At 35.0% G+C, this 23,131-nt stretch overlaps 1 protein-coding gene and 1 pseudogene across 1 annotated transcript in view; one reads left to right on the top strand and one right to left on the bottom strand.

The window, feature by feature from the left end:
* HPSE2 (heparanase 2 (inactive)) overlaps nucleotides 1–23,131 on the top strand; it is a 771,963-nt gene that overhangs the window by 410,613 nt on the left and 338,219 nt on the right. The window lies entirely within an intron of this gene.
* Nucleotides 11,947–12,454, bottom strand: LOC143653179 (large ribosomal subunit protein eL21 pseudogene; annotated as a pseudogene).

Here is a 23,131-nt window from a genome sequence, read left to right as displayed (position 1 = left end):
CCCACAGTTAGGTGAGACACTTTTATGAATTTTTTATCTACGAATGTCTCCTGCTGATTCTGTTTCTCTAGAGAACCCTAGCTAATACACCCCTCTCTCTCTCTTGATCTTAGGTATATTGCTATTATAATTATTATTTTGCATTGTTTCTCTTTTTATTCTCTTACTGGAGTTATTTTTATCTTCTCATATTTCTAGTATTTTACACTTAATAGTTACATAACACACATTTGCTGATTTAATGGCCTGTAGCCATTATTCTCCTGTTTCCAGTTTGTTAATTCTAGCATGCTATAAGGTTATAAACCAGACAAGGAAGTTTATAAAAACAGTGTGTGAAGTCAAATAGATAGACTCTAAGTGAAGATTTGAAGTACAGAGTGAAGGGCAGGGGTTTCTGTGTATATGACTCAGAAATCTGTGAATTCTTATCAGAAGCTATTTAGAATTTGTCAGATTCATTCTATAATTGATTTCTTGAGAACCCGCTTTGTGTCAATATACTACAAGGAGGCAGATATATAAATGGATTACAACAAAAGATAATGGGTTCTAGGCTAGTTTTTTGCAGGAGAGCACTTCAAGGGTCTGAAGGAGGAAAGAGGTCACTTTATACCTCAGATTATAGGTTAAATAAATGAAACACTATTTCATTGTCAAAAGTGGTTTTATATTCCAGAGAAAAGACATGAGAACCTATGATTAGACAGTTGCAGATACAAAAACTTGAGAGACATATAACTGGTATCCCATCATTTAAAATATGTGGTTGAAAAGGTGTCTCTACAAAATTAAGTTATGTCTCTCAATATAGCATAATGGTTAAGCATGCAGGCCTTGGAATCATTCCTATACTTGGAAAGGATCTAGTGCACAGTAGCTTACCATAATTTATTGACGTTTTATGGCTTGATGAGTTACTAAAAGGTGAACACTTTTATTACCACACTCAGGTCAAGAAATAGAACTTTTCTAGCCACCGAGAATCCCTTAGGTGTGTCATACCCTAATTAACCTCTTTTCTTCCTCCAAAAGTAATGGTTATAGTCATCACTTCCTTATATTCCTTTGTATTTTTATCAGGTATACATTCCAAGATGTTATAGTTTGGTCTTGTCCATCTCATTTAAAATTTCATGTTTCTAAAGTCACTAAACTTAAGTTCTCCCTTCATCCTTCCTGTTTCTTATGGTTTGTCTGTGGAAGAATCCAGGGCATTTGACCTGTCAAGTTTCCCACAGTCTGAGTATTGCTGATTACTTACTTATGTTGCAGTTCAACATGCTCCTCTGTCATTTATATTTCATGAAAATTGACAGCTGGATTCAGAGACTTGATCAAACTCTGGTCTGATCTCTTTAACAGACCAGCAGTTCTCAAACATTTTAGCTTCAGGATGTCTTTATAATTCTTAATTTTTGAAGATTTTAAAAAAGCTTTTGTTTATGTGGATCATATTTGTCAGTATTTTCCGTATTAGAAATAAGACATAAATTTTTAAAACTATTTATGTAATAATTCATTTTAAAAAACTATTATATTGACATAAATAGCATTTTAAAATCATAAATAACTATATTTAAAAAACAAAAAATATTTAGTGAGAAGGACATTGCTTTACATTTTTTGCAAATCCTTTTAGTATCTGCTTTAATGAAAGGCAGCTGGATTATCATATCTGCTTTTGCATTCAATCTGTTGGAATATACTGTTTTATTTGAAGTATGTGTAGAAAACCTGGCCTCATACAGATATGTGTACGTTGAAACGTAAGGACCTCACAGATGCCCTGAAAGGGTCTTGGGGACCTTAGACTATACTTTGAGAAACTCTGGGCAGACCTATAGGTGGTTTTGAGTTTTTTCATCAGGAAGGACATGATGTCTGGTTATCCCTCTTTTTTTATGGTGATAGCAGCTATCAATGATCAGAGCCAAGATGTATCAATTCAATGGAGTTTGCAAAATGATAACGTTTTATCATTTCTTTCTAATTTATTAGTTGGAATACTTTTATAAAGGTGTCCTTTATCTCATCTACTGGTTAGGAAAGGTGGGATAAGTGGTTGATTCTTTTTATTTACCTTTTTTTCAAGATAATGAATTAGTTTCCTATCATCCTCCAAAGGTAACTAATTTAGATTTTAAAATATCATTATGAATTAATGGATTTAAATATATTTTATGTTTCCAATTTGTTTCAATTATTATGCATTTTCAAGCTCAAATTGCCCCATCTTTAATTAGTTGATATCTCTTGAAAGTGTCTTCTGAGTCCTGATAATGAGAACCTAAGGCCCTGTCAGTTTTTTACAGTTCAACCTCTTTGTAATAAGGGTGTATCTTATAATTAGTTGGTGTTGTTTATTTAGCAACATTATTTTATTTTCTAGTGATATATAAAATAATAGTGTATATTACAATCAATAGCATCTTAGATTTGATGAAATACCTTAGTACAATTAAGATTTATTTTTTGTTTGAAGTCTGAGGCATGTTAGACAGCCCTCCTCCATCTCGTTGTTGTATTATCTGAAATGCTTGCCTCTAAACTCACTGTGGCAGGGAATGGAAAACTTGAAGATCTTAAAAGATGTTTTAAAGCTTTACTTCTACCCACATTCCCCATTGGCTGAATTTAATCTCATGATTGCAACTTAAGTGCAAGGGATGCTGGGCAATGTAGTCTTCCTTTGTGCCTGGGAAATGGTGGTGTGTTGAACATAGCAATGTCTCTGAAACATTAGGCAGTTTGTGTATTACATCTGTGTCTTAGTTTCCTCATCAATAAAATGAGGATAAAAACAAGACTTATACAGTTATTTTAATGATTAAATTAGATGGTATATGTACAATGTTTACTACAGTTCGTGATAAATGTGCTCAATAAATGTTATCTATTAACAAATAATAGTATCATTTCAAAAGTAATGACTTAAAACAATTCCCTAATACATCACAGAAGCCTGAAGCAGATTAGGAAATAGAGATGGTGCCTAGGTATCATTGATCTAGGGATACATAGTTAGCTAAGTTAGAAAGACGTATGCCTTTAATAGGTATTCCTCAGAACCTGACCAGATTCAAGAAACAGAAGCCTTTGGCATATGTGTGCTGTACCAGTCCTAATGAGACACTCTTTTTTTTTTTTTAAACTCATTTTGGATTGTCAGGTCCAAGAATGAAGATCTTCAGGAAGGAAGCTGGTTGGTAATCATGATTTGATTTCTGCTTTTTCCCTGAGGAATCCAGTTCAACTTTTGTCTCTCTAAGAGGCTCATGGATTGTTAGGTGTTGGGAAAAACTGTCTGCTTCTTGACTATTTGAGAATGCTTTTAAAAGGTTCCAGAAACTATTGTTTGTCGATAAGTCAGACTAATCAGAAAGAAGAGCATTAGTGAAACTGTAAAAGTAGGAACAAAACTATGCAGTTGTGCCAGCTGTCATTCCACTTAAGAACACACATCATAGATTTCAGTGCTTTTCAGACATCTGCTCTCATAGCCATATAAAACAGTTATTCTGTCAGCAAAAGTCCTGGCAAAAGAACTCCATTATTTCAGGAATCACATTCCCAGGCCTGGTGCCTGTATCCTTCTCCAGTTATGGATATGGAGAAGTCACAAAATATTCTCTTGCAAAATTAGCCCCTGACTTAGTACTTGTATACACATTTATTTATCCCATGGCTAAAATTCAAGCCTCTTTCTACATTAGCTAAATATGTATCCCTAGATCAACAGTACCTGGACTCCCTCTCTGTTTTCTAATCTGCAAAGAGTAGCCACTATCTAAATCCTTTCCCACGTGGATCATGACCACAAGTTGTCTCTAATCATCTGGTGCAGATTCTTAGCTACCTCACCTAGACTTTTAGAATCCTCCAAGCTGAACTCATTCCTTATGACAATTATCTAAACCCTTAACATTTCAAGATTGAACCCAGATCTTGCAGTTTATTTCAAGCTGTTTGTCAGCTTTCACTTGAACCTAGAAACCAGTGTTGTCATTTGAACTCTTTACCATCTGACGATTGAAACCAGACCCTAAGCTGGTCTTCCAAGCTTTTTAATGACAAGAGATTGAACCCAGACCTCATTCCTGACATCCAAAACTCTTGCCATTTGAGGATTAAACTCATTTCCAAATATCGTCCAAGCTCCATGCCATTTGGGGACCAAACTTCAGGTCATAGGACTTTTATCTAAGTTCTTTACAGTTTCTGGGTTTAACCCATGCTGCTCATATGTTATCAAAGCATTATATCAGTTGGAGATTGACTACACACCACCAGGCAGACAGCCAAGCTCTTTAGCAGTTAGATATTGAACCCAGATCTGACTGAGGATTGTCTTCCAAGTTTTGTGCCAGCTGGATTTCTAGCCCAGTCAATGGCTGCCTTCCAACACCCTCATTGATGGGGGAGAAACAGGGTCCCCAAAGCACTTTAAGTATTACATCTCAAGGGATCAAAACTATCTATGGTTATTATCCAACCTCTTTACCAGCTGTGGATTGGACTCGGCTGTCAAAAACCAAGTGTAAAGTTTGGTTGAAAACCTATTTATCTTTTTTCAGCTGCTAAAGCTCTTGAATGATGATATTAGTAGCTCTGAGGAGCCGTACTTCTTAAAATGTGGTTTCTCACCACCTGCATCAGAATCACCTGAGGCTACTCATTATAAAGGCAGATTTCTGGGCCATATCCCAGATCTTCTGGCTCAAAATTCTTAGGGAGAATGGCCATGGAATCTGCATTTTTAGTAAGCACTCTAGCTGATCCCCATGCACACTAAAACTTGAGAACCACTGCCTTTGAACAAGTTCTCCCTTATCTGTTGGGGAACCATCCCAGATATTGCAGCTGCCATCCAGCTGCTCACCAGCTGGGTCTAAAATGCAGGTTCTTATTAATATATTCTAACAGTGGATTACTTTATTAGCTTGGTTGTATAAGCCAAGTTTTTCCAAACTGTTTTTCAGTTGTGCTAGTTTATAGAATGGGATTTATCCCCTGGTTCAATAATAAGTTGAATACCATTATGTAATGATAAGTACAGCACAACAAACTCTACCACAAGATCCCCCTACCCCATCCCACCCCCACTACGAGGACCACCAATACTGTATATAGCCTTGGAGGAAGCACATCTTACAGCCCTGAATGCTTGCTCCTCAGGGCCATACCCTCCTGCAAATTTAAAAAGGCCAGTATGGCTTTTGTGAAAGTGAAAACTGATCCTTCCCCAGCTTCTCTCTAGCACATAAACTGATCAGAATGGCATAGTAGATGAGATCTGAAACCTCTTGCCAACTCTACTTCCTCCTACCCTCTTTCCCTTGTCCAATATAAAAAAATTAGAACACTTACAAATGTACTGTTTTATAAGGAAATACAGAGGGGGATGGAGAATGAAAAACAAACAATCTAGATGTTAACATCTGGAGCAACCAAATTAAGACATAAGAACTCATTACTGCAGCAATTACTAAGTCTGGGAAACTTAAACCTAAATCTGGGTTGAAATTTTTCAGGCATGCTTTCATATAAAAATAACTTGGGAAAAAATCGACATGGGTTATTGTGATTCAAATTAAATTTCATGTCTACTTTTGAAAATGCATGGCCTTGCTTTCTCATTGATATTGAAGGTCAATCACACTCTCCTGGGCTTGAACGTGTCCTTTTGCTTTTGACCAAGAGATGTTAAGTTAGAGTATTTTCGACCATAAAATCTTTTCCTACATTCAGAAGGGCTGTTTATTTTTTAAACCTTTTCATTAAAGTGAAGCTTAGATTCTCATAATGTTAGAAGTTCTATTAAGAAGTCTTGCTTATGTCTCCAAGAGTGCTTTTCCTGTAAATTAGATACAGGAAGTGTCAAATGTAGTTTTTGTAAATTCTTATCCTTCCCAGGAGAGTGTAACCCCTGACACAAGATTCTGTCATTGAACCTACAGTTTTCAGAATGAAGGCTTTTCTTTTTTTGAAACCTAGATATCCTATGCTCATTAGGTTGAGGAAGGCATGATACTAATCTAACTTCCCATTAGGCCCTATTCCAATCCTACTTTCTTCTTTTTGTCTTCCTCCCCTTTCTCCCCCTCCATTATACTTATCATTATTGTTCTTCTATGTCCCCACTAGAATATAATCTCCTTTAAGGCAAAGATTCATCTGTCTCATTCTCTATAGTTTCCTCAGGGCTTAGCATATAGTGGACAATAATATTTATTGACTAACTGCCTGACTGGCTGAATAGATGAATGAATGAATGAATGAGTATAACCAGAAACAAGTAACTTTAAATATTCCAAATGATATTGGAGCAAAATGAGAGGCAAAAATTCCATAAGTCACAGTGGTATTTAAAAATCACTTGAAAATGCAAGCCAGTCCCCTATAGTAAAAGCTGGGTGAGGTTTTATTTATGAGAATGTATCAAAATTAATACAGAAGACAGGTTAATATAACGCAAATAATCTCTCCCAGGAATTAGAAAATTATGAGTTCTAGCCCAACCTTTACCATTTAGCAGTCCTAACTTTGGAAAAATTCTTTCTTCTTTCCAAGTTTCAATTTCCTTGAAATTTTCACTCTGCTTATCTTTCATGATGGTGGGCATCCGATAAACAAATATATGAACATATTTTGAAAACTACAAAGCCTTATGCAAACAGGAAGCAGTGATGCATGGGCAGATAGAGTCCTTGGTGGCACCACTGCCCCAACAATCTTTAAACAACTTTTAACTATTAACTTTCACCACATGACAAAATATGTAACTCATGCATCTTTTTATTTTCTCAGTCCTTTAACTACCATACTTACAACTACCATTATTGTTTCTTCTTTGTAGCCAAATTTAAACTGTCCTTCTTAAGTATCTTTCTGCCCTATTCTGTTGTAGGGTGTTAGTTATCTGTTGTTGCATAATAAGCCACTCCCAAATCTAGTGGTTTAAAACAATTATTTAGCTCACAGATGCGCAATTTAGGCAGATGATAAATAGGTGCTAACCCAGTGCCTGCTGAAACTGAGATATGGGGGTGCAGTTCCTTTCTATGTGGGTCCTTCCATGAGCTTGTCTTCATTGTGGCATTATGGCTGGGTACCAAGAGTAAGCATCTCAAGAAATAGGAAGTGGAAGCTTCCAGCACATTATCACTCCTGAAATATTCTACTAGTCAAGCAATCAGAGCCTAGACTCAAGGAGAGGAGACAAAGACTCCACCTCTTAAGGAAGGAATGTCAAATAATTTGGGGCCACATTTTAAATCTGCCACAAAGGTACTTCCACAGACCCAATATTGAATCCTGTTGCCACTCTCTTTTCGGTGTTTGTATTTAAATTAAAATTTTTTGCAGTGTAGTAAAATGAATGTGAAATACATTAAAACATAGAGTCAGAATTTTTTCTCTTGTCCTCTACATAATAAACACAGTTAACATGTTCAGAATTTTCTCATATTCAACAAGTATTTAGTATCTACTTTGTGTTTGGCACTATTCTAACACTTGGAATACACTGGTGAACAAGATAGACAAGGTCTTTGCATTCTTTGGAGCATACATTTTAGTTGGGGGAAAAAATACAGGAAAAGCAAATGATGATAGATGCTATGCAGAGAATTAAAATATGATGATATGATAAAATGAAAATGAATGCTTTCAGCAGCATATAACAGCTGAAATAAATTAAAAGTAATTTAAATAACTAAGAATCTGGAAGTAGGGAAGTTTCTGTTGGTTAATTTAGTGTCTCAGAGACATCATCAAGAACCCAGATGCATTCCATTTTTCCCTCTTATAGTCATAGAACAGCTGCAGCTGTTCTGGTACTGCATGCATTCATGACTATGTCCAATGATGAAAAGGTACAAAGAAGAGGGGGGAGGTGTTATACATCTTCTTTTTCGTTTGCATAATTTGGGGAATCCTCCCAGAAACCTTTCCCTTATGTATCATTGGTGAGAATTTTTCACATGCCCATGCTTAAGCCATTCTAGCAATGGCAATAGGACTACTTTAATGATTTAGACCAATTAAGATTTTTTCCCTGGGGAGGGAACCTGTCTCTCCCAAAGCACCATTCTGCTCAGAATAGTGTAAATGAAATCAGGGTTTTGTTGGCAAAGAAGGAGGAGGGAACTGACTTTAACTTCATTGACTACACTTTACATTGGGAAGTTAGGGAAGGTCTCTCTTGAGTAGGTGACATTTAGCGAAAATCTGAACGACAGGAAGAAGCCAGCTTTGCTTGAGGAAAAGATAACACTTAAGTACCTATATGACTGGCATCTTACTTAGTTCTCCAGCTCTTCCAGATAATTACTCACGTTTTCGTTCTACCCTTTGCTTATGATATTCTCTCTGGTTGAATGCTCTTTTCTCCTTTCTTTTATCATAGTATTGCCTATTTTTCTTTCAGTAACACTCAGCTGAAGCATTATTTTGTTAGGAAAGCCTTCTTTGTCTCCCCCTACCTCACACACATCCAAAGACCAGATCAAACATGTTTGGATTGATAAACTGTGATTAACTATGTATCTCTCCTTTGTCGTAATTCTCACAGCAGGTGTTTTTTTTTTGTTTTTGTATGATTATTTGAATAGTATGTGCTATCCCTTTTATATTGCTGACTGCAAGATCACAAATGCTTGTATCCATTTTTCTAAATATAATATCCCCAGAGCTTAGCACACTGCCTACCACATCTCAGGAACTTGATACATGTTTGTTGAGTGAATGAAAGGGAGGGAGGGATAGAATGAGTTCCTACCCTTAAGAAACTTACAGACTACTGAGAAAAACAGAGAAATAAGAAAATAATTTCAGGGGCGGGCCGCGGTGGCTCAGCGGGCAAGAGTGCTTGCCTGCCATGCCGGAGGACCCCGGTTCGATTCCCGGCCCCAGCCCATGTAAAAAACAAACAAACAAACAAAATATAATAAAACAAGAAAATGTTTAAAGATGTCTCTCTTCCTTCCTTCCATCCTTCCTTCCTTCTCTCTGTCTTTCCTTCCCTTCCTCCCTCTCTCTTTAAAAAAAAAAAAAAAAAAAAAAAAAAGAAAATAATTTCAATGAGGACTACTAAATGATATACAAAAGGAGATATTAGAAGGGTTTAAAGAGCAGAAATAGCAAAAACTAACTCTGCCTGAGGGTTTTTTTTTAAACCAAGCAGACTTATAAACTGTTTTTTTTTTATATATATTGTAGTCTACTCCCATATTTAATTCTGTCCTCAGATAACCCATTTAGACAATTTAAGGGAATCAAGTAATTTTAGTATGAGAAGAAGACTATGACTGAAAGTTTTCCCCATTGATAGAATCATAAAAGATTAGAAATTTCCCCACCAAAAAAAAGAAAAGATCAGAAATTAGATGGACTTCTGAAATCATGTAAAGATTGACTCCTTCTTTTTATAGATAAGGAAAATGAAACAGCACTTTCTTGACTGAACTATCTTTCTACAATGGTGAAGGAAGTAAAAATGAGGAAAAATATTTCTGAGTTATTTTTAGTAAAATTTTCATGAATGAAAAGATCCATACAGAAAACTTCACACAGCATTAGTGAATAGCTAGACACATTTTACAGTGAACACATCTATGTGATAACCACCTATATCAAGAAATAGATCATTACCAGCACTAAGAAGTTCCCTGCATGCTTCTCACTCACTATTCTAAATCTCCTTTCTGAAGATAACCACTGTTCTGACTTTAAGTAACCTAAATTAATTTTGCCTACTTTTGAGCTTTGTATATATGGAAACATAAAGTATGTACTCTTTTGTATTTGTCCTCTTTCCCACAACATTATCTTTTTAAGATTCATGCACTTCATTCCACGTAGCCATAGTTTGTTCATTCTGATTGCTATATAGCATTTTAATGTGTGAACATACCAAATTTACTTATCCTTCCTATTATTGGAGAACATTTGGATTATTTCCAGATTTTGACTATTAAAAATAATGCTTCTGTTCACATTTGGGTAAATGCCTAGGAATGAAACTGCTAGGTATTTAGATAGAATTTGGGTTTTAGATATTACTTAGTCATCTTCCAGAGTGGCTGTCTAATTTACACTCTCACCAGCAATTCCAGGAGTTCTACATCTTCACCAACACTTGGTACTGACAATCATTTTCATATTCCATTCTGATGGGTGTGTAGTGGTATTTCATGCATTTCTCTATTGATTAATGAGATTGAGCACTTTTTCTAATATGTATTAGCCATTGGATGAAGTGCCTATTCAAGTCTGCTCATTTTCTATTGCCTTTCTTTTTCATATTGAATATGAGTGCTGTCTATCTATTCTGGGTATAAACCCTCTGTTGGCTGCATATATTATAAATATCTTCACTTACTCTATGGATTTCTTTTTCACTGGCTCAGTGGTGTATTTTAATGAAAAGGATTTCTTTTTCCTTTCTGATAGTACTTTTTTTTGTATCCTGGTTGGGAAATTATTGCCTACCCCAAGTAATGAATACATTTTCTTGTGTTATCTTCAAGAAGCTTTACTGTTTTACCTTTTCCACTTAGACCTGCAATACACATGGAATTAACATTTTATGTATGGGGTGTAAATGGGGTGTCAAGATTTTTTTTATGCGTATCCAGTTGACCAAGCACCATTTATTGAAAAAGCATTCTTTCCCTACTCTTCTGTAACCTTTATCATAAAGCAAGTATCCAGTAGATGTGTAGGTATGCTTCTAGACTCTCTGTTATGTTCCACTGGCCTTTTTGTTTATCCTTATGCCAATAGCATACTCTCCTAGTTATGGTTCCTGATAACTGGTAGGATAAATTCTCTCACTTGTAGTTTCTAAGTCCTGATATTTGGTAGAATAAATTCTCCAAATTTGTTCTTCATTATGGTTGTCTTAGTGACTCATGCCTTTACAATTCCATTTAAATTTTAGAATCAGATAATTAATTTCTACGAAACTCCTGCTCCTGATTTGTTTGGGAATGTATTCAATTTATAAATCAATTTGGGGAGAATGGAAATCAGTGTTTTCAGTCCATGAACATGATAAAGGATGTAGTGGCCTTTGGAAGTTGGCTCTTTCTTTTCAGCAATATTTTGTAGTTTTCTGTGTACATATCTTTAAATTTATTTATAGCTATTTGTTTTTATGTACATTATGTTACTGGAAATAGTGTCATGTTTTTATAATTTCATTTTCTGGCTATTAAAATATAGTAATACAGTAGCTTTTTATATTAAACTTATAATCAATGATCCTGTTTAATTCATTATTCATTAAAAAATTTATCTGCAAATTCTTTTGGACTTTTTTATATACACAGTTATGTCACCTATAAATAATTACAATTTTATTAATCCCTTTCCAATCAGCATCTTTTTTTGCACTCCATAAATAAGTTTACTGCAATAAAACAAAGCAAACATTAAAAAATGTTAAGTTCTAACAACTGTTTATATACATATGAAATTTGCCATGCAACAATAATGTCACCATGCATTTCTCCAATCAGTATATTTTTATTTATTTATCTATTTATTTTTCTTGGCATGGGCATGCTCTGGGAATCAAACCCGAATCTCTGGTATGGCAGGTGAGAACTCTGCCACTGAACCACCATTGCACCACCCTAGTATACTTTTAATTTTAATTCTTGGCTTACTATATAATGAGGACCTCTAGTACAGTGCGGAAAAAAAGTAGTTCTAGTCTCCATCAGTATTTCATTACCAAGTCTTGGGAAGAAATCTTTCTGTTTTCTATCATTATTATAATTTTTCTATAGATTTCTGATATACCCTTTATTGTATTAGAGATGCTTCCTTCAATCCAAGTTTAATCGGAATTTTTGTTGTAAATGGGTGTTGAGTTTTGGGATGATCAGGTGATTTTTCTCCTATATTCTATATATACATATTTTTTTACAATCCACAAGTGTTTTATTTTTTACACCTCTTATGCCATGAATTCATAGGCAATAGGCTCCAGAAGCTCAGGCTCCTTTCCGTTGGTTCTCACAAAATGTGCTTCTCTGGGTGGAGCAGGCTAGCGCTTAAGTTGAACCCTGGTACCTTTCTCTTTGGTTTCCTGTTTTTTTCTATTTTCCTTTACATGCTTTAGGAAGCTATCTTGGCTCTTAGAGTGCTTAATATGCTCAGTACGCACATCAGTTCTCTTGGCAAGAATCTTGTTCTTCACTTGTTTGTTTACAACAATTCCAACAGCATGCTGAGTAACATTACAGACCCTTACAATTTTACCATGGTAGCATTTGTGGGACATTCCTTTTTGAACAGTACCCATTCCCTTGATGACTACAATATCGCCTTTCTTGTAGATTCACATGTATGTGGCCAGAGGAACAACTCGAAGTTTTCTGAAAGGCCTAGAAAACACATACACATAGTGGGTGCCTCTCCTCTTTCCCTTTGTATTCCTCATTTTGGCGAATTATTACAAGATGGCAGTTCTGTCCAAAAGACCCTACATTCTGTTAATGTGGTGACTTACACTGGTTGATTTTTAAATTTTTTATTGATATATTTTATATATTCACATACTATGTAATCATGCAAAGTGTACAATCAGTGGTTCACAATATCATCATATAACTGTTCGTTTCTCATCACAATCAACTTTTTTTCTTTTTTGTGAATAATAACATATACAAAAAAAAATAAATTTCAAAGCACATCTCAACAATTAATTGTAGAGCAGATTTCAGACTTTTCTATGGGGTACAATTCCACAATTTTAGGATTTTACTTCTAGCTGCTCTAAGATACTGGAAACGAAAAGAAATACCAATATAATGATTCAGCAATCATACTCATACATTAAACCCTACCTTCTCTGTATAATTTCACCATCACCTTTGATCTTTTTCCCATTCTTTAGGGGTATTTGGGCTATGCCCATTCTAACTTTTTCATGTTGTTAGGGACTATTGATAATACAGGATAGGGGATGGAACTAGTTGATGTTTTGGAGAGGCTGGCCTCTCTACATTTTAGGACTTATCTGGTCCAGGGACCCATCTGGAGATTAAAGATTTTTGGGAAAGCTACCCTAGTGCATGGAACCTTTGTAGAATCTTATATAATGCCCTAGTTGTTCTTCAGGACTGGCAGGAATGATTTTGGTTGGGGTTTGGCAAGTTATGATAGGAAGTAATATCTAACTAAAGCTTGCATAAGAGTAACCTCCAGAGAAACCTCTTGATTCTATTTGAACTCTCTCAGCCACTGAAACCTTATTTTTTACAATTCTTTTCCCCCTTTTGTTCAGGATTACACTGGTTGATTTCTCAATATTAAACTAACCCTGCAAACCTAGAATAAACTCAGTTTGGTTTTAAAATATTTTCGTTGTTATAGAGTGCTAGATTTTGTTTACTAATATTTTGTTTACTTCTATGTTTGTGGGAATGCTGACTGGTATTTTTTCTTTCTTCTTCTAATGTCTGTCACATTTTGCTGTCAAGATTATGCTGACCTAAGGAAATGGATTGGGAAATGCTCCCTTTTTTATTCTCTGAAAGAGTTTGTGTGAGAGTTAATTCCTTAAATTAATGGAAGAATTTACCAATGAAGCCATCTAAGTGCAGAGATTCTTTGTGAAAATGGTTTAAATGGTAGGTCAAAAATTTTTTTTAAATATTTTTATTGACAAATCTTCACACACATGCAGTCCATACATGGTGTACAATCAATGGCTTGCAATATCATCACATAGTTGTGTATTTATCACCATGATCATTTTTAGAACATTTGCATCACTCCAGAAGAAACTTGTACATCCCATACCCCAACCCCTCCCTCTCATTGACCACTAGTATTTCAGTTTACACAATTTATTTTACCTCTTATTCCTCCTATTTTTTGCTTATATTTTTTTACTCATCCGTGGATAAAAGGAACATCAGACACGAGGTTTTCACGATCGGTAGTACAAAATTTTAAATCGTTATTAGAATACTTATATTTCTGTTTCTTTTTGTGTCCGTTTCAGTGAATTGATTTTCTAGGAACTTGTCCAGTTCATGTACCATCAAATACCACTGGTGAAAATTGATTATTTATTTTATCTTTTTATTATATTATTGACCTAGACTGATTAAACAGTTTTTTTACATGGGCAGGCACCGGGAACCAAACCCAGGTCCTTGGGCATGGCAGGCAAGCACTCTTATCTGCTGAGCCACCATGGCCTGCCCTGATTAACCAGTTTTAATGCCTGATACTTATGTGCACATTCTCTTTTTCGTTATTGTCCATACTTGTTAGGAGTTCATCAATACTATTAATCTTTTCAAAAAACTAACTTTTGGCCCTGTTGATTTTTTCTATTTTATGTCTGGTTTTTATTCATTAATTTCAGCTTTTATTTTTATTATTTCCTTCCTTGTACTTCCATGGGTCTTGTTTGCTATTCTTTTTCTAACTTCTTGAAATGGATGCTTAATGTTTTATCTACTTCCCATCTTTTGTGCTGCTGTTGTCATTTATTTTAATTCCTTGCATATTTTAAACCTCATAACAAATTATTTTAAGTATTTTCTGTTGATATTCATCTAGATCTACTCACATGTTAACTTTTTCCTCAGTATCTCATTCCTCCTTGCGTTTTTGTGCTTCAAACTAGCATAATTTTCCTTCTACATGAAGAAGGTACAAATGATCCGGTTTTGGTTTTCTTTAAATGTCTCTATTTTCTCGTTTCTGTTGAAGGATATTTTTGCTAGATATAGAATTTGGTGGTTGACAGTTATTTTCTTTCAGCAATTTAAATATATTAAAATGTCTTCTGGCTTCCATAAGACTGTCAGCCTTATTTTCCTTTCTCTCCTTCTTTGATTGTTTTAAAGAAATTTTTATCATCTTTGATTTTTAGCATCTTTTAAAACTTATTCTACTTGGGATTTTCTGAGTTTCTTTGTGAACATAAAAATTACTGTTTAAGTCCATGTGTGATATTTCCAATATCTGGAGATATCTGCTGTCTATTTGTTCTCTTGGTTTTTGGTCATTTGCCCCTGTGTTCTGCTATGCTTATCATATTGCACATCTTTTCTGCCCTATCTTTCCATCTTCATGGCTTACCTTTTTTCCTCTGACCTTTGTTGTAGTAAATAAAAACATATAGGTATAGCCCAAGTGTTCTGTGCCTCACTGCACTGACTATCCCTTATTTTCTGCCTCAAACTTCTCTGTCACTGCTATCCCTGTGGGAGCTGATACAGCCGTTTAGTTGCATGTGCCACAATTGGAAGTGTGAAGGAGTTAACAGTTCCTGGAGAAACACTTGACCAATGGGGGAAAGGAGCCAGTATATAAATATTACCCTTTTCTAGATATAATCTGAAGGACATTCCATACAGTTCTTCAAAGGAGACATTAAATTCTAGTTGCCAATGGTGGCAAACAACTTATGTATCCTTGGAGTGGCTTTCTTTTCTTCCCTATTTTACTCTTCTCCGGAGGCTCAGAGGCAGGAAAATTTTATCCACCTTTATATAAACCCTTGGCTAAGTTTTTGTCAGGAACCTAAACTAGAGCACCCAGTAATTTTTTGTTGTTGTTATATTCTAGATATATATTTTAAAGTTTAGGGGTAATTTGAAGTTGCATATATGAGTCAGAGGAACAGAATCACTATAAGTGTAATGGAATAGAGATTTATTATAGGATCTAAATCTCACCCAATTGTGGGAGAAACTGGTGAAATGAAGGTCTGGAAGAGGGAGTTGGAAAAACAGAAAATGAGTCACTAATCAGCCACTGAGAAGCTAAGCTGGTCCAACCACTGACATGGGAGCACAAATGAAAATTTATGGAGAGATCTCTATTCCTGTGGCTCCACAGCCAAGTGTCTGGTTGTAGACCTGGGGCTGCTATTGGTAAGTAGGGCCAAAAGTTAGAAAAAAGTAAAGGGAACCACTGAGCACCTCTGTAACTATTGAAAACCATGCTTGACTTTGAAACAATTCTTTAGAGAGTAATGTCATTCATTCTGGTTCATTATTGTTCCTCACATATATCCATTCACGGTCCCAGTAGAATGCACAGGAAATTTACCTGGCTCTTTCCTCCTCCCAGCACTCTGCACTCATTTTCCTAGCCTCTTAGCTAGTGCTTTCTGCTGAACTTGGTCATTCATCTTTGCTCTGTACTGCATGTAAATCAGCAAATGCTTTCAGAGGAATGAATATTCAGCTAGCCTCAATAAGGTACTCTTCTTTCTTAGATCTTACTCTTAGGTCCTTACTATCTTGGTTACCTCTCTAATGCTTTCAAACTGATTTTTTAATTCCAGTTTTTATAGTTATTCTCAGTAGGAAGGTTGGTCTGATAGAATATGACTCTTCAAAGTCAAGAATGGAAGCCTAAGTTATTTTTTTAATATATCAGCTACAAATGTATACCATAATAGCAAATTATGTTGGGAAATGAAGAGGAAGAGCAGAGATAACATTAAGAAGCAATAGAATAATGCTTATTTTACTGACTGAATTCTCTATTGCTATGGAGAATTCTTTGCCATAGTTAAATAAATAAATCTCTGTCAATTCTCACTCTAGAGCATAGTAATACATGGAGTTGCCTAAATGAGAAGCGGGCCATAAGTTGCAGACATTGGTATGTCTACCTTTAATGTGTTCCTCAAGTGGGTGTTTTAACTTTCTCTGGTATTTCAGTAAGTATGGCCTTTCCTTATCATTGTGCGTTACTTTCATCTCCTTAGGATGATGATTGTCTGTATCTTTCATGTGTCCTGAAAGTGATTCTTGGCTAGACTGTTAGCCTAATCACAAGTCATATTCTCCAAACCTGGTGAAAATCCATGCAGTCATTTTTACTTGACATGTAACAGAAATAAACAATTATATTTATATAGATTGGATCTGTATAATCTACAAACATACTAATAAGTGAATTTAGCAAGATCATAGGATATATGGTCAATAAACAAAAATTGATTGTATGTCTACATTCTAGCTACAGAAACTAAAAAATAACATTTTTAAAAACACAATTTTCAACAGTATCAAAATATAAAATCATAATAAATTTGATAGAATGGATATCTGAAAATTAATATAAAATTATTTCATTAACAGCTGTGAGAAGGAAGTGAACTGGGCAAGGCCTTTTGGGTTAAACAAATTCAAACTGTGACTCTACTTCTTACTAGTGGAGTTACCTAGGCAACCTATTTAGCCTGCTGAAGCTCCAGTTTTCCCTCTTTTTTGAAATGAGAATAGTAGCAATTACCTCAAAGTGTTGAAATGAGTTAACATATATGGTACATTCTTCTTAAATGTTAGTCTCTCTCTCCTCTATGTAATAATGTAAAGACCATACCCTGCCTCTGGGTTTAAAATGTTTTATTTCAAATATGGACAAATTGTCTATCTTAACTTTTTCAGAATACTGGCTGTTCAATTAAAGCATAACATATTAAAAGAATGAATGTAATTTAAAAATATATTGAACACACCTTTTTTAATTAATTAATTGAAAAAACAAATGACCATAGTCTGTCATACTGCCTTATAAATGCTGGCAGCAACACATAAGGTTTTATGGTAAGACAATAACTTGGAACCCACAGGATAAAGTAAAGTATTTTCCATTTTGATAAGAATGTCTAGTAAAATTGATTTAGTTATTTTAGGGTTATATCCTTCACTCTGTCAACCCATAGACCATCAACTCGATGCAAAATGTATTATTGTAGTATTATGTCCCGATGTTCCTAATTTATTTTTGGTTAGTAGTTGACTTCCAAGCGTGGTGGTTTGGAGCTATATTCCCCAGAAAAACATGTACTTAAACTTTTCCATTCCTGTGAGTATATAAACTCATGTTAATAGGGCCTTTTGATCAAGTTATTTCAGTTAAGGTGTAATCTAGCTAAATCAGTATAGTTTTCATGCTGTTACTGAAGGCCTTAGAGGGAAGGCCACAGAGAGAGAGAAAGAGAAAGTCACAGGGGGCAGTGAGAATCCAGAAGAAACCTGAAAGAGAAAGAAGACATTGCCATGTGCATTGCCATGTGACAGAAAAGCCAAGGACTGAAGGATCAGTGGCAGCTAGCCCTGAAACACCACAGTCTTTCGGGAGAAAGCATCACCTTAATGATGCTTTGTTTCTGGACTTCTCTTAGCCTCAAAACTGTGAGCCAGTAAATTCCTGTTGTTTACACCAACCCATTGCATGGTATTTGCTTTAACAGCCAGGAAACTAAAACACCAAGTAAACTGACTGAGCATGAACACGGCAATTTAAAAGGGCTCATCTCACTTAATTACACTGAAAAATCAACTGGCTTCTCCCAGACTGGTGATTGTGTGAGAGTCTGTGACTGTAAGGAAGAAACAACCATTGTTAAAACTATAAAACCATGCTTTGAGCCCTTATTAGGAGAAACTGTGCTAAGATCTTCGTGTGTGTGTGTGTGTGTGTGTGTGTATGTGTGTGCATATATATGTAAATGTAACACACATTTATTTCTCGATAATCCTGTAAAACATTTTCCGGTTGAGTTAGTAAATTAGCTTAGGCTGTACCTGGTCAACAGTGAAGTTGGGACTCAGTCCCAGACTGATTGACTCCACAACCTTTGTTCTTAAACATCATAGTCTACTCTTGCATAGTATTCCTTTAATTGGCCTTTTTTTCCTTGACGCTTTTCTTTTATACTTAGATAGAGAAGGCAGTGATTTTAGGAATTCTAAGATCAACAATTCCTATTCCTCAGCTTCATGATATTTTAATCTATGAATTGAAATTCCTTGTTAAAATTACTATGTTCAACTTAATGCCTTAGACACTGTCTATAAAAAGACATCCTGCTTATACCTAGGGAATTTGAAGTAGACACAAAAAATCTGGAATTTCTGGACCTTTTCAATGATTTGTAGGAGGAAACTATTTGAAGTTCTAGTCATGAGCCTTTGATTCAGGTTTCAGTTTTGGTGACCCGAGGCTTGGGGTGAGTAACGTTTATTATTATTAGTAGTTGTTTACCTGTTGGTAGGAATGATAGATCTGACAGCAATTTTCCTGAGAGAAAGAAAGCAAGGTCATTGAGATAATAGAAATATCCTTGAGGTAAAGGAAGTAAACAGAATTGGGAGACTGGAAAAATCAAGACTAAACACTTCTTTCATGTTCTGGGATCTCTTTTATCAGGGGTTTGGTCCAATCCAGCCTCTAGAGAATATTTGCCCAAGAGTTCCCATTACTTTTAGTCTGGTCTGTGCTCTGCTGATATGATTACCAAACTTCTCTAAAAATAAGAATCACCTGGGGTAACACAGATTCTTGGGGGGCACCCTGATGATTGAGAATTTCCAGGGGAGTAGCTTTTTAATCTGTATATTTAATAATATTAGAAGAGAAAGAGAGAGATTGAGTGAAATGGAACATTCAAGGTGATTGTCATCATCAAAGAAATTGAGAAATATTGCTTTAAAAATGTGCTGTTTGGGGCAGTGCAAGGGTAGTTCAGTGGTGGAATTCTTGTCTGCCATGCAGGAGATCCAGATTTGATTCCGGACCATGTACCTCCCCCTCAAAAAAAAAAACCAAAACACTGTGCTGTTTGATACAGTAGCCACTAGCAACATGTAGACACTGAATGCTTGAGATGATAATATTTTGAATGTATTATTAAAATTAATTTTTATCTTTTATAATGGGGCTACCAGAAAATTTTAAATTAGATATGTGACATTTGTTTTTCTGGACTGTGCTGATATAGAGAATACAGAATTGACTAACATGTTTCAAGTGTAGTTCATGGACCCTCTGCAATAGATCATCTGAGGTGGCTTGTTAAAATGGCAGATTCCTGGGTATTAGCCCAGGAATCTCTGAGGGTAGAACTCAGAAATCTGCATTTTAAACAAGTGTCCACAGGCGATTGCTGTGAACTGTAAAGTTTTAGAATTCTTAGTGAAACTATTTATTCCTGTCTTTCCCTTTTCCAAACCACAAGAGTCAGGACAATCACCACCAGATAATCTCTGTAGGGATAACTTGATCCATTCCTAATCGTCTCTGAACAATATTCCTTGTGAACTGATGAGGGATCAAGAGTTATACTAACAAGATTGTTTTGTAGTAGAAAGCTGCCTGATATTAATGTAGCATTTTCCCCAGTTAGTGCTGGATAGGTTTATGATGAAGAACCGCACTATTCAAATGAAAGCCAGAATGGCTTTATTAATATCAAACAAGGTAAACTTCAGAATAAGGAATATTTCTGGGTATAAAGAGCAGCATTACATAATGATAAAGGAGTTGATTCACCAGAAAGTCAGCTATCATAAAGGTATTTGTACATAATAATAGAATTTCAAAATACATGAAACCAATAGAACTGAACTGAAAGGTAAAATAGAAAAATTTACATTTATACTTGCTGATCTTAATATTTCTTTCACAGTAATTGACAGGATAAGTAAACAGAAAATCAGTAAGGATATAGAACACCTGACAATACTATTATCATGGTCAGGTTCATATGTCAGCTTGGCCAGGTGGTGGTGCCCAGTTGTCTGGTCGGGTAAGTGCGGACCTGTCTGTTGCTATGAGGACATTTTATTTCCTGGACTTAAATCATGATTATGTTGGCTGTATCCACAGCTGATTGCATTTGTAATCAGCTGAGAAATGTGTCTTCTGCAATGAATGATGCTTAATCTAATCACCAGACAGCTTTTAAAGAGGATTCAGAAGAGACAGTCACTCTTCCTGCTTCAGCCAGTGAGCCTCTTCTATAGAATTTGTCCAGACCCTTCATTGGAGTTGCCAGCTTCACAGCCTGCCCTACAGACTTTGGACCCTTCCATTCCCATAGTTGCCTAGCCAGCCTCTCCTGAGAGTTTGTCGAGGGCCTTCATCAGTTACCAGCTTGTGACTTGCCCTACAGACCTTGGACTCTACATTCCCACAGTTATGTGAGACACTTTTATAAATTTTATATCTGTGGATATCTCCTGCTGATTCTGTTTCTATAGAGGACCCTAGCTAATACAACTATCATCCAACTTTACTTAATTAACATTTATAGAACACCCCATCCAACAACAGAAAAATACATACTCTTTTTCAAGTGCACATAGAACATTCACCAAGATAGATCATATTTTGTGCCATAAATCCTGATCAAAATCTCTTAAATTTGAAAGGTTTGAGATCAAACTAAATATGTTTTCTGAGTAAAATGGAATTAAGCTAGAAACAATAATAAAAAGACATCTGGAAAATTTCCCAAATATTTGTAAATTAAACCATACACAGCTAAATAATTGATAGGTCAAAGAGGAAGTCATGAAGGAGATTATCAATAATTTTATATTAAAATGAAAACACAGCATATTAAAATTTGGGGGACAGCTAAAGCACTTAGAAAGAGGTTTATAGTATTAAATGCTTATATATAAGCATCTATGATAAGCCTCAACATTGAGAAACTCAAAAAAAGAAGAAAAAATTAAATCTGAAGCAAGTAGAAGGAAGGAAATAATAAAGATAACAGATATCAGTGAAATTGAAAGCAGAATAACAATAGAGAAAATCAATGAAACAAGGTTCTTTGTAAAGGTCAGTATACCTAACAAACATCTAGTCAGACTGATGGAAAAAAAAGAGAAAATCAAATATATGTATATGTATTACATTTTTGTATATACATAAATGTATGTATATATAAATGTAAGGTGATAGGTGGATAGATAGATATCTCAGGAATGAAAGAGGGGATATCATCAGTACATCAGTACAGAATCTACAGGCACCAAAAGATAATAAGGGACTATTACAAATAATTTATGACCCAGCATTTGAAATTTAGATGAAAGGTACAAATTTCTTGATAGACACAAACTTTCAAAGCTCTCTCAAGAAAAAAAACAGATAGCCTGAATAGTCCTATATCTATTAAAGGAAGAATCTGGATTAATTGCTAAAAAGTTTTCAACAAAGAAAATGCCAAGCCTTTATTACTTAACTGGCAAATTCTACCAAACATGTAAAGAAGAAATTATACCAATTCTACACAAACTTTTCTAGAAAATAAAGGAGGAGGAACTTCTTCCTGACTTATTTTATGAGGCTAGTTACTCTAATACCAAAATTAAACACAAAAATTACAAGAAAAGAAAACTGCAGACCAATATCCCTCATGAACATAGAATTAGAAATCTTCAACAAAATATTAGCAAATTGAATCCAATGATATGTAAAAAGGATAATATATCACGATCAGGTGGCATTTCTCATGGAATGCAAGTTTGTTTCTACATCTGAACTTCAGCCTATGTCCTACAGACTAAAGAAGAAAAACCACAAATCATCTCGATAGATGCAGAACAAGCATTTGACAAGGTTCAACATCCATTAATGGCGAAAATTCTCACAAATTAGGAATATAAGTAAATTTGCTCAACTTGATAAAGGCTGTCTACAAAAAACATCATCTTGCTAAAATTGTATGTTTTCCCCCGAAATAAAGAGCAAAGCAAGCATTTTCACTTTTGCCAAGCCTATTCAGCAGGGCAATGCAGCAAGAAAAAGAAACAAAAGGCATCGAGATTAGAAATCGAAAAGTAAAACTTTATTTACAAACAATATGTTTGTGTACGTGGAAAATTCCATAGAATCTACAAAAAACACTACCAGAAATAAGTGAGTTTTGGAAGGTTGCAGAATACAAAGTCAAAGTAATTAAAAAATATTTCTATATTCTCATAATGAACACCTGGAAAATAAAATTAAAAAACATTTTCATTTACAATAGCATCTGAAACCATGAAATCATTAGGTATAAATCTAACAAAATATGTTGAAGATCTTTTTGCTGAAAACTGTAAAACAATGATGAAATAAATCCAATAATAACTGAATAATTGAAGAGATTTACTGTGTTCATGATTTGTAATACTCAAAATTGTTAAAATGTCAATATCCCCATCTGAGCTATAGATTGAATGCAATCCCAATCAAAATTCAGCAGATGTTTTCTGGTAAAAATCAATAAGCTGTTTCTACCATCTACTTGCTTATAGGATTGCCCTAAGAAGCAAATGAGATATTGCATATGATGTGT

The sequence above is a fragment of the Tamandua tetradactyla genome, chromosome 13 (assembly GCF_023851605.1).
Source record: "Tamandua tetradactyla isolate mTamTet1 chromosome 13, mTamTet1.pri, whole genome shotgun sequence".
NCBI classification, from domain to species: Eukaryota; Metazoa; Chordata; class Mammalia; order Pilosa; family Myrmecophagidae; genus Tamandua; species Tamandua tetradactyla.
This window is presented reverse-complemented; position numbering and strand designations above follow the sequence as displayed.